Here is a 12906-nt window from a genome sequence, read left to right as displayed (position 1 = left end):
CCCAACCAGTGTGTTATTTTGCTGTTAACTATTTATAACAGTGCTTCTCCAACTTTGCTGTCAGTTTTGCTCTACACTTTATTGGAGGCATTTTACTGATTTCTCAGGTTAGATTTATGTATAAACTGTATGCATGGAATCCTTAGAGGGTTAACATGTACATAGGTCTGCCCAGTGGATTGAAGAACAATTTTAACACCTGCAATCCTGTTGCCCAAAAGGTTTTCATGGTTAGTCCTGGTTATATCCCAAGAGTTACACTCAGACTCTGCTCAGGGTAGGTACCAGCAGGTGTTGTGCCTTGCATGACCAGTTGCACTTGCAAAAAATCTGCAGATTATACTGAATTATGCTAAAGCCATGCTACTCGTCTCCAGAGTTGGGGAGACATTGATGTGCATCCACCTGCAAACACATGTCTATGTAAACACTGTGAGCAGCTCCCAAGTGTGAAATGGGAAATGGATTTAATGCTGCAGGTAATAACGCTGTGCTGCATTTCCCATAAGGTTTGCTGGGGAGGCAGGGTTGAAGGTGAGCAGGAAGGTGCAATTTTTCTTTTCAGCTGGAGGCTCAATGGCCTCACCATGCTGGAGAGCCCCTGTAAGACAAGCAAATGTTTCTTGCTTAAGGCCAGGCCCTGGCTTTGCCCCAGGCTGTTGCTTAGAAATTGAAAGTGTTATAGTATATGAGTTAATAGAGAAGAAAAAAGGCAAATTAATAATGAAGTAGACTGAACTTTACCAGCACTTCTGCTCTATTCCTCTCTCAGAGGATTAAAGAGATGGTACTGAGACGGTTTGTTAAACAAATCTGTTCAGCTTCTGACCTTCACCGCTGCTGAACAATTTTCTTCTTCCATAACCATCTCTCTCCTTTGCAGGAGAGAAATAAAAAATGTGTGCAGTAAGTTATAGAACAGGGTGCACTGTTTGGCTAAGACATGTGCTCTTTGTGACACGGGTGACCCTGGAGCATATGATACAGGACAAACATAGCTGCAGGGCAGCTTACAGCTAGTCCTGCCTTAGTCACCATCAGCAGGAGAAATGTTGGAATGCCTTCCAAGGCACTCTTTGGACTGAAATAGCTTCATATCTAAGAGTCACTTTGAATTTTCCTTTTTTCATTGTAGACTTTGGTTGATGTACCAAAGTGTAGTACTATATTAAAAGAATGTTTCTGCCTGTTTTCCTCCATGCTCTCTCCTCCCTCCCCTCTCCACCAGCTATTCTCTTTTCCATTCCCAGCTCTGGGTTGTTGCAGTACTAGTATATACTTTAAAAAAGCTAGGAGTTGGCTCCTAGATCTGATCTTTTCCATTATTGGAATGTTTAAAGTCACTGTCAACTGCAACAGAAGGGTAGGGAAGGAGGTTATCTTATGACCCTTTTGTGCAGCCTAAGATAATAAATTCAAAACCTGTAGATAAAAGCTCCCATAAAGGATTACACAAAGAATAAAAAAGCCTGGGAATCCTAAATGAATAACCACACAGGACAAAATGTGAATGTGAAGGAAAATATCTGATGAAACCCTAGCTTTGCCAGCATTTACTTTCTCTAGGAATGACAACTTTTTTTTTCTGAATTGAGTGTAAAACCAATTCATTATAAGCATTGAAAATAAATACACAGATTTTAAAGAGCCCCAAATCTGAATGCTTTGCAGATAAATTTTGCAATCATTTCCAGACCACAATAAGCAGAAAAAAAAGTTTTATTTGATGTACAAAAGCATGTATCCATCCCTGCACCTCCATTAACACAACTTGTTAGTTTGTATGTGTCTGTATTCTGAGCCACAGGAGCCAGAAATACCCAAGTCCCTTTTTTGGGTTAACTATCTCCTCTTCTCCAAGCTCCTTCTGTTACAATAAATGCATCCTAGCCAACATATCATAGTGTATTCTAGCCAACGATAACTCATTAACACTTAGAAAACCACCTACATATAGTTTTTCCTAAATTTAAAATATTGACTCTTTTTAGCTTTTCCATTGCCTGTTTCTACCACCCTTCAAAACGTCCTCAGTGCTTGCTGGTGAATCATAGAAGTTCCAGCCCTAACTGGTGCTTATATGCTTAAATTCACACTTTAACTTGTCCATAAATGGGAAGTCTCAGATATGTGTGGTTTTGGTATAGGGAATCTCATGGATGCCTACATAATATTATAGCACATTGCACAACAAAAAAGATTCCCAAGGTATATGTGTACAAAACAGCTCTCTTCTTTTATGGAACAAGTTTTATCTGGGATGTTCTCAGTGCTAGTCTGTGTGTTAGGCAGATGTAAAAAAAAATGTTTGTTTCCCAACATCAGACTATTCCAGAGGCCACTGAGAGTGTGTCTTTTTAATAAAATAATTCCATTTAAGGGTACAAAATACCAGGTCTGAGATGCTGCCTTCACATGATGTACAGAACTGACTTAGTGCAAATTCACTCTACCAGTTGAATTTCCTGTAAAATTTTTGAAGGGTTAACTTTGCCCCATAGTACACCAGGTATCTGTCTTCATGCAGCTGACACAGAGCCAGCTGAACAGTGCACAGTGTGTTCTGGTTAATCAAAAGGAAATGCAGTTGTGTTCTCACACAGTGCTTTCATATTTATATCGCAAGTAGATCTAGAGCAAGCTGCTATTAAAGGACACACCATCAAGCAGGTAATTGGAAGTGACATTCAAAAAATTGGATATTTTTTCTCAGAAGCCTGGAGAAGGGAGGGTCTGTCAAAAGTTGGGTCTGTTTCTTCTGAGGAAGAAGCTGTTTTTCTCATCCTGAGGACTGATTGGTACACATTGATATTTCAGCACTCCTGGTAGAATTCCCAACCATTTCCCCAAACTGCCACTGAAGCCAGATTTGGTCACAGCTCTGGGAGCACTACAATAGGATGGACAGCCCCAAAAAAGTGGGCTACAAAGAAGTTTTTTAGTGAATAACAAGTTAGTTGGATAAAAATAAGTAGATATTTTCACAATTAAAAACTATGGAATAATAAAGGATTACAGGTAGAGTTTTAAAATCCTGATGGTCTTTAAATAGTTAAATATTTCAGTCTAAACATAAATAATATAACAATTATTTTCAAAATGAATACATTTACCACTTCTGTAGATATCTTGAAATTAGTACTTTTTTTATAGCTTTAGGCACTTTTAAGCAAATCCATTCTACATTACATCAAACAAACTTTGACTCTCTTCTCCATTATCTAAATAAAATGAACACCCAATCGAACCTGAAGTGGCATCTTTGATGGATCCTTCACAAAGACGTGTGTTTTTTTGTCCCTGATGTGGGAATAGTGCAGGGAGGATGCCAGTGGAGGAGGATGTTGATATTGATGCAATTTTAGCAATTGTGTTTGTAACTGAAGGCTGAATCCAAGCAGTCTCAAAGGGAATCAAATGCACCAGAATAAATCAGTGAAATTCAGATGTGTGAAGTGCCTTTGAAATGGAAATGGATTGAGTCATTGTAACATCAGGACATTATTTATTTTACTGAATGTACAGATTATATATATATATATATATATATTTGGATTTTGATTTGATGATTCTTATGGCTCTCCTCCAACATGAGATATTGTGAGATATTCAATGATTCTATGACATGAATTTTTAGTTACTTGTTAGCCAGTGTTAATGATTGCAATGGAACAATTGTATTATTGACTGGCATGCTCTTCTAGAGTTTTAGCTGAAATTTCTTTTGTACTTCTTTAATAGCAGTCTGCTTTATTAAGACTTTGCAGTGAGTTTAATTTGTGTTAGTTGATTAACAGTGTTGTTAAGGAGGATCAATAATGTGTTTGAAGTATAATTTGTGTAAGTCTGTTTAATTTTGTGAAAGGTTTGCAAAAGGCTTGGTACAGCTTGAACTCCATTCATGATGTTTCAGGTATGGCAGTTTTAATGGACTTGCTCTACACTGATTTTTTGAATGAACTCCAATAATGCTTTTGTTTGCTCCCTTTTTCTTCTTTTTTTTCCACAGAAAAATATATAAAACTTAACATTTGTGGGAGATGTGATAATGATGGTGATATGTCACCATTTCTTGTTTCCTCACTGCTGTCTGAATGTTCCTTCATGAGTGAAATACATTTTTTCTCAGTATTTTTTGCCTTGTTTCTGCCCCAGAATGTTTTTACTTACACATTTTAAATCCTTCTCTTGAATTCAGGGAAAAAAATCCCTACATGAAACCTCCCCCTTTTCCAGTTCTGATCTTTTCTTCACTTACTTTATACATAGGCATTTGCTACAAAGAAATTAGGAAATATAGATAGGTAAAAAAAGAACAAGGAGATAACCTTTAGACAACAAAGCCAAAATACTTACATTTGTGCCATGACACCAAGCATTGTGGAAAGTGCGAAAGCTGTTTCTTTGATAGAAACAGCTTCAGCATCAATGAAATCACAGCAGCTTGCTGTGGCTTACGTCTACTCCTCTAGTCTCAGAGTGATATCCCAGTTTTTTAAGGAAACAGAAATGCTATATATATTTGGATCTTGTTCTAAAGGCCTCTTGAAGACTGGAAAGATACCTTTAGCTTCCAAGGACTGTGAACTGTCTTAGTGCTCAGTTTTTCTTACCGAATCCACACTTGGAATTTCAGTGCAAGTCTCCCACAGTTTTGCCAGCAGCCTTGATCGGCATAAAAGTCTCAAATGAAAGAAACTGAAATGAAGAACTGGAAAAATTGATGCGCTAATAGTAAAAGATAAAATAATTACACTTCTTCTAGAGAATTTCAGCACTGCAAGAGTATTTGAGTTTTCGGCAAGAAAGCTTCCAGATGGATATGAATTTTTTAAAAAATTGAACTTAAACCAAAAATATTAGGGGACCACAATCCCAAGATGCAGATGTATTCACTAATGCTAAATCCTACACAGAAGAATTATAATTGGTTGTTAACAAAAGCAAATATTTTACTGTCAGTTACACATTAATGATACTATATGAAAAGCCCATACTAGCTAGATATTTCCAAACTGCATTCTGAAGCAAGGACTCTTAAACTTGTTCTAAAGTCTCTAACTTTGTTAAATAATAGCCTCAGTTTCTCTGGACTGAGAAAAAAGAGTGGCTAATTACCAAAGGTCAAATTAAAGGTTACTGGGATGAATGATGTCTTTAAGCGCTGTCTGCTATCTGATATTTTATGCCTGTAAAAGCTTAATGCTTCTCCATGAAAAATGAAGAACAGTCTGAACTTTTGAAGTAACATGTACTCCATTGCTTACAATACAAACCTTTTGTCTTGGATTTGTCTGTGACAGTAGTCATGAGAACATTAGGATCAGGCAACTTGCTTCCTATAAGTCCTTTAGTAGGTGTAAAACCCTCCAACAGTTCAAACCCAAAAAATCCAAAGTCAATTCTCTTTCAAGATCTTTAAAGGTTCTTGAAGTCATTGCAGGTAAAAAAAATAGCCTGACTGTGAAAAGATCCATTTCATATGGCATTTCTTTTGTTTCTCATAAACAAGGTTCTTCAAACAACATGCTACACATTTAATGATAGCAGATGAAAGATGTGGTATTCAGCTAGTTTTATCCTCTGTAATCCAAGGGGAAAAAGGTCCACTCTGTGTTCATCTAGGGCAGAGACAGAACATGCTTTGGTTATAAGGTTTACAGGGCTCCCATACTTTGCATTAAAATCTAACTTAATTTAAGTTTCCTTGTGTTTTGTCTACTAAACTTCAAATCCATTTAGCTGCAGCACCATGAGTTAAAAAAAAAGAATAAAAAAGAGCCAAGAAATGATCCCTGATTTGAGACCATCTCATACATTTAGATGACCTTGGGTAAAATCTGATTCCACTGAAGCCAGTAAATTTATTAATTGTGAAACAGGGCACACTTTTATCTTCAGTGTCTTCACCTCTGTATAATAAAGACTTATTCCACCTGTCATTGAAAGATAAAAATATGTCAAATTCAAGCAAAGGAAAGAAGCTTTATCCTCTCCTGCTGACAATACTTTGCTGCTGTCTCTTCTCTTAACCAAATACAGCTTCCACAACAGCTTCTTTGTATTTATTGACATACATATGAATATTTTAGCATATACCTCTTCATTTTCTATTTCGTTTTAATATGATAACCTCTGCCATTGTCATGCTATCACTACCTTCATTCCAGATACTGAAACTGATTTATTATTCTTCATTCCTGAGTACAGTCTATGTCCTTTCCTTCTGTCTTTAGGATGTCGGAAACAATCACCGTCGTCTTTATCACTTACTACCCATAACTCCCGGACCCATCTCTGTAGTTAGTGGAAGGGAGTGGGATGATTTCCCATGACTGAACTCTCTCCAACCATCACCGTACATAAAGGCTATATATATATATATATATATATATATATATATATATATGTTACAATGTATAGTACAAGTCTGATAGGTGGATTATGAGGCTGTTACTCTGTTATGGATTTCTGACAGCAAGACACCAAGTTCCAGCTGTGTAAGGCAACTGGAATATTCCACTTAGCTCTAGTTGTTATAAATTTTTCACTTTCTTCCACAAGCTTGACAATTTTATTTTGAGAGCTGTTTACAGTCCCCAAAGTAAAAAAAGAGATTATTTTACTGGATACGTTCACATAATTTTATTATTATGTACTCTCTCCAATTACTTTCCTGTTATGACATACTGAAGAGTAATAAGCATGAAAATAGTGTTTTTATATTGCTATTTTCCGTTGATTAATTTGTGCGGACATAAATACCAGATTAATAATAATAAGGATATGACATTTCACAGTATTATGTTATTCTGTATATAAAAAGACCCTGTGCTGTCCTAGTTAAAAATAATTCAGAATTTCTGGCCTTTATTGTCACATGATTTTCCAGAGCTTATCAGACATAACATTTTAGCCTTAAATGTCTTCAGTGCTCTGCTTTCAGTAACTTTTGTTAGTGAGTGAAGATTCAACCCTCTGTGACAGAGGTTTCATCCCTTGTCAGCTGGGCATCCAGCAAGCTGAACGGGATGCCCGCAATTTTCTGGGAGTACTGGGAGCAGGCCAAGAGGCTTCCTTCCCTCTTGCACATGCTTTTACAGCATCCAGTGTACAGCTTGTTTGTACACCAGAAAGTGACTTTTCTAACTCCTTTTTGTAGGTATTATCAATATTATTTAATGAAGTACTTTTTGGGGGAGTAATGATTTAGATGCCATGGGTCTCAGCACATGAAGAACAGAAAATACTGATTCCCTGAAAATTAAGACAGCTTATATTAACTAATAGCAAAAAATACCTCAGCTGGTTTTCACACCAAGTCTTCAGAAGATGTCTCACACATTCCTTCTCAACATCATTTTCAGCTGCCCATCCCTGTGAGAATATGAGACTGTTAAAGCTGATTTTCTTACACATGATCTCTCACCCAATTTTTAAGTGTCAACAAAGGCAAATAAGACACTGTAGTAATACTGAAGAGCTTAGTTTCTCGGTCTTGTTTTCAACCTGTTACCTGACAGTTTCCTTTAGTGCTGCATGGCTCTATTACTGTGAGAAATAGAGAATAATCAGTCTTTATTTGCCATTTCTACATAATTTTAAAAACATATATTTTATACTAGTATTTTATATTGGTAGTTTCATTATGTTCTTTTGAGATATTATGTCCCACCTCAGTCTTCTCTTTTCCATTTTGGAAATCTATTTTGCTTTACACCCATTGCAGCCATGTAGTCATCCAAGTCTCCTTTACTTGAATTTTTTCTCGTTCTCCTGCATTATCACAGAGACAGACTTGTAGATTTATCCATCTGTTTTAAATGGCAGTGATCAGTAATTCCAAGTCATTAGAGTAACTGATGATCACTATCACCTGCTAGTCTGAAAAAGTCTGAAGAAAGCAACTTATCCCCTGTATTTGTTACTTTGTATTAATGCCATCAGAGTCAGGACAGCAGCTGTGGTATATAGCTGTGGTATACAGCTGTGTGGTATATAGCTGTGTGGTAGGACAGCAGCTGTGAGTCTGGGTGCCCGCTTCAGGCTCTCCAAAGCAGAGGTAAAGGTTCAGGGACAGAAAAAACAGAAACACAGGAAGTCCACATCTCTTTAGGCATCACATTTCTCCCATAGATTCCCCTATCTGTGGTGTCCAGAGATCCAGACAGGGGTGGAGCAGAACCATAGGAATACTGCTGTATGTAAAGGCCTGAAAACACTCAGCTAACCTATGTGTGGAAGTGGCTGATATCCACTGTGTGCCTCTGGACTGGGGCTCCTCTCAGAATAGGAATATAGGGTGGGATGCACTCTGCATAGAGGACATACTTATTAAGAAGTTAAGGAGAATAAAAAAACCTATCTGTCGTGATGCATCCTGTGCTGAACATATAGAGTTATATTCATGACGGTTGTTGGTAATTGATAACCTTGCTCTTCCAAAGTTGTTATCCAAGATTCCCATTTTGTGGTTCCATAGTGTTCTGACACTTCTTTCTTGACTGGGAAATCCAAAGTCCTGCTTCAACACTGCATCTTCCTGTGATAGAAAACTCCATTGCTGGGAGGAACCACACTGTTGAAGTAGAAAAACAATCAGCTCTTCACAGTTTGTGACGGTAGCCCTGTGTACAGAAAGGATTTTTAGTCCATTGGAGTTAATATCATGCTTTCAGCCAGATATGGTGCTGTCACAGTGGGTTCTAACCTAGATTGTTGAGGGATGGATGCATCCTTCCAGCACCCATTCAAAGAAATGGTGCTCCAGCTGGATCTGCTCTAATGCAAGAGAGCATCAACAGGTCCAAGATAAGGATACTCTGGGCTGCTGATCAGGTGAAAGCCTGAGAAACTGTGCCATCTGTAAAATCCTGAGCTGCAAGAAGCAGAGGCTCAATTCACACCCAGATGACCTATTTACCACCCTCCTTTACCCCCCATTCCAATCTTTGCTACCACTGCATGTCAGGTTAGGAACAAGAGCTGTAGGAATACTGAAGTCCCGCACTGCTGATAGCACCGTACTCCACACAGGGAGCAGGGTAGGCAGTGAGCAAGCTGCAGGGTGGATGTGCCAGGGCTGGTATAAAGGTGCTTTTTGGGCTGCAGTGTGAGCACAGCTGGGTGTGCTGACACACAGTGAATCCAGCTGGTAAAATCTCAGCACTTGCCTACAAAAATAATGGCAGTGCAGATATGGGGACTTCTGTGGGAGCTGGACCAAGACCATGGTTTTTGTAAGTGTAAACTGAAGCTTTTAAAAATAGTAACAGATAATGTTTTAAGAGCATTAATAAGTAATGGAGTGGCTCACTTAACAGGAAAACTATCATTATAAATGGTAGGAAAACAAATTAAGGCACTTAGTTTTGCTCCAAATTAAATCATGGCTTTTGCTTCAAATTAAACCATGTGCATAAAATTAAATGTGTGCGCAAGATGCTGCTGAAAGACTGGACATTGATGCTTAAATCAATTCACATACTGTATTTTCAGGTGCAATTCAGTACAACTGAACCACTGCAGAGAATTTCATGGACTCCATTAGCCTGTCAGCAAGGGATCAGAAAGTCATCTGTGTAAATTGCTGTAAGGCAGTGCTAGTGGCAGTCAGGCCCCAAGAATGTAACTGAGATTTAAATCCTACCTGTGATAATAATGTCCATGGATTTTTGTGGGCTGTTGAGGGGACAAGAAGTCCAGACTAATAAGAGATTTATTTTTTTTATCTTTGCCTTATCTACTTAATAATTTTTCAAGCCTCGTGTTTATTGAAGTGCAGGTCAAAATGAAACAAATATTTAAAAGCAAAAAATATGACTCAATGGGGTTAGAAGGCAATAGAGGCTTATTTTATTATCCCCCTCTGAAAAATAAAAGCAAATTTAAGAACAAGTGAGAGCAACATTAGGCAATGACTGAGATAATGATATATAGCATCCTCTCAGCACTTGTCTTTTGTGCAAGTGTGCTGTGTGCTTCAGCTTGAAGGCAGAAGAAGCAGCTTTCATTCACCCCTCCTACACCGTGTGGGACTGTCAAACGACAGCCCTTGAAAGTAATCATTATTATGACATAACAAATGGAGGATTTGGAGAGAAAAAAGGAAAGCAGCCATTAACAACTTATTCAAGTTGCTATTTCTGCTGTTTTCATTTTTGCGTTGCTTTCATTATGACAAATCTAAAAATTATTGAAATAAAAAATTACTTGAAGTGCAAGTTTTAGACCAAACAATATGTTTTTGACTGCACTCTTTCCCTACATGCTGAAAAATAAAAATCAAGAGGTGTAAATGCCTAAGATGAAAAAGCACAGCTTTTACACTTTCTATAACTCTGATTATCAAATGCCCACATTTAATATACATACCCTTTATTTAATGGCAGGCTGGATGCTTAAAAAAAAATTAGTTTAGTTTGAAATCAGGAAATGGAAACTGTCCTGTTTTATTAGGGAAAAAGTGAAAGTTTTTATTTAAAAGAAATTTTGCAACAATCAGTTTTTGTTAAAAATCTAAAAGCTAATTGTATTTTTCATGCAACTAAGGAATGACAAGTAGAACTAAGATTCCTTGTAACATGAATTTAATATCTCCTTATATTAAAAGATTGCTTTAAACTTAAGTTTTTGGATCTTACAAGATGTCTCCTGGAAAACCCTGACTTGGACTGCAGACATGTTAGGTCATTGGGACCAATTCTTAAAGCTCACAGGAAGTAGTCAAGAAGTGGGTAGAATAAATTGCTATTTAATATGAGAAAGAGGGTAAGAATTTATCCCCCACTGGAGATTTTTCTATAAATATCTTATTTTACCCTTGGACTTCCCACTGTTTTTACCATCCCTAAAGCCTCTATTTCACAATTGATACTTAGTAAAGCTCTTGACCATGCTTAGGTTTTAAATACTTGCTTAACAGCTGCTAGCAACACTGGAACCTAAATGTACATGCAAGTGTTTTCCTGTAAAGGTTGCTTCTTGTCTCTTGCCCTAAAACTCTACAGAACAAAGACTCAGTGACAGAAATTTTGCTTACACTCTCCTCAGCATGTGAACTGTTATTTTATCTCCCTTCAAGTGTACATACATATATGTTAATAATAAAATATTAGAGTACATCCAATATGGACATGATGCTATAGTTCTCAAATTCCCATGATCCTAGCAACACATCCCTGATTAAAGAAGTTTACATCACCTGAGCTGCAGACAAAGTGTCTTTATTCCCACACAAGTCCATCTGAGCCAAGTATAGGACCCTAGAGGTGGGTGTCTCTGATTTAGATCAACAGTGGCAAAAGCAGCTTAAGCAAATTTATAAACTTCAGGCTTCCTCTGGACTTAACCTTTCTCTGGGCCTTCTTGTTGTGTATGTGAGGTTTTGGCTTTTATATGGCTGCACTAAATATAGTTAAGCTGGAACTCTGCATAGTTTCTAAAATTTTATTTTCTGTATGAAATAGACCTTTCTGGATGATTTCCTGAAGAAAATGACAGTCCATAGGAAACAGAACAAAAACCTTAATCCTGGTATATTGGTGTGATTTGCTAACCTAACATTCTTTTACTTGCATTTCACTATTTCAAAAAAATTATAATAGGGAGAGATTTTTGGTTTCTATCTAAAAAGTCTAAACACTAAAAAGAAAAATATATTTAGAATTCACTTTTCTCTTTATCTGCACTGTGAGTACTGAATTAACTTTAAGACATGCTTACCTTTCCTTAAGTTTGCCTTAAAGATATTTCAATTTACCTATAGTTCTATCTTATTATTAACCTCATCTTTACTGAAAAATTATTTCCTCTATCAAAAGGGAAATTTTTAAACAAAATTATGCATTTGCCACATATTGTGAAGGTGGACAGAGATTTAATTCTGGATGGGTAAGGAGTGAGTTCTGTAATTTAACATTATTTTTAATTTACATAACAATGGTGTAGGACCTCAGATTCCTACCTGCTTAACAAAGAACAAAGAGTGCTGTCTTCTGCTTCAAAGACCTTATAGTTTAGGGTGAGGGTGTCACCTCCTGTTCTGCTCAACAGATAACCAGAAACTGGGACAGGTCTTTAATTTTTCGTCCTGAGAGAAGAGCATTAGCAGTAAAAAGTTTTGAAACAGTTTAAACCATGGATTAAAACCAAGGCAAGGACATTGGATAGTAAATTCAACCCTCTGGCCTGATGAATTTTCCTGCTTAAGGTTACTCTTAAATTTCTATTTATAGATTATAAAGGAACTCTCCACAAACAAGGGGTCCATAATAGCACCTCCATTCCTCAGAAACCCTGAGGTGTCCTGCTAATACTGCATGAGCTTTATCTCTGTGTTAACTTTGTCAACAACTTCCACTGATTATTTATTCATTAATTCATTCTTTCCTCTGTTTTCTTTTAAGACATAACTCTCTGTGTGACAATTGGTGACAGACTGAGAGGCAGAAAGTCTTCCCTTTTTCCCTGTAAGAGGCACAATGGAATGAATAGATGAGTTTCCACTGTTGAGCCTTTATGCCTCATGTCACATCTATGAAGTTAAGTACTCAAGGTCAGAGGGTCTGCTTCCATGTAGGCAGATGTAATTCCATTAATTTCATATCATCAGCCACATTTGCATTTTGGTTCTGAGAATATCCCTGATAACGCTGAGTAGATGAAATGCCAATTGAGATGTGGACAGCCATCATCAGGAAGCTGACTCGATATTACTCATTTTATGAAGGCAATCGAACTCAAATATAAACTTCCAGGCATCTTGAGATAATCTGCTGCATTTGAAACAGCAAGTAGGAAATCAAAGAAAGGCTGAAAATCTCTGCTTTCCAGGCAGAGATGAGGATCCATCACCCTGCAGGTGAGGAGGTGGGAGCTGATATTCTCAGCAAGGCAGGTAGAGCC

Source organism: Agelaius tricolor, unplaced genomic scaffold (assembly GCF_023055355.1).
Source record: "Agelaius tricolor isolate 1412-34295 unplaced genomic scaffold, bAgeTri1.0.p SCAF_26, whole genome shotgun sequence".
In the NCBI taxonomy this organism is placed as follows: Eukaryota; Metazoa; Chordata; class Aves; order Passeriformes; family Icteridae; genus Agelaius; species Agelaius tricolor.
The sequence above is the reverse complement of the archived record's forward strand: the minus strand, read 5'-3'. Positions refer to the sequence as shown.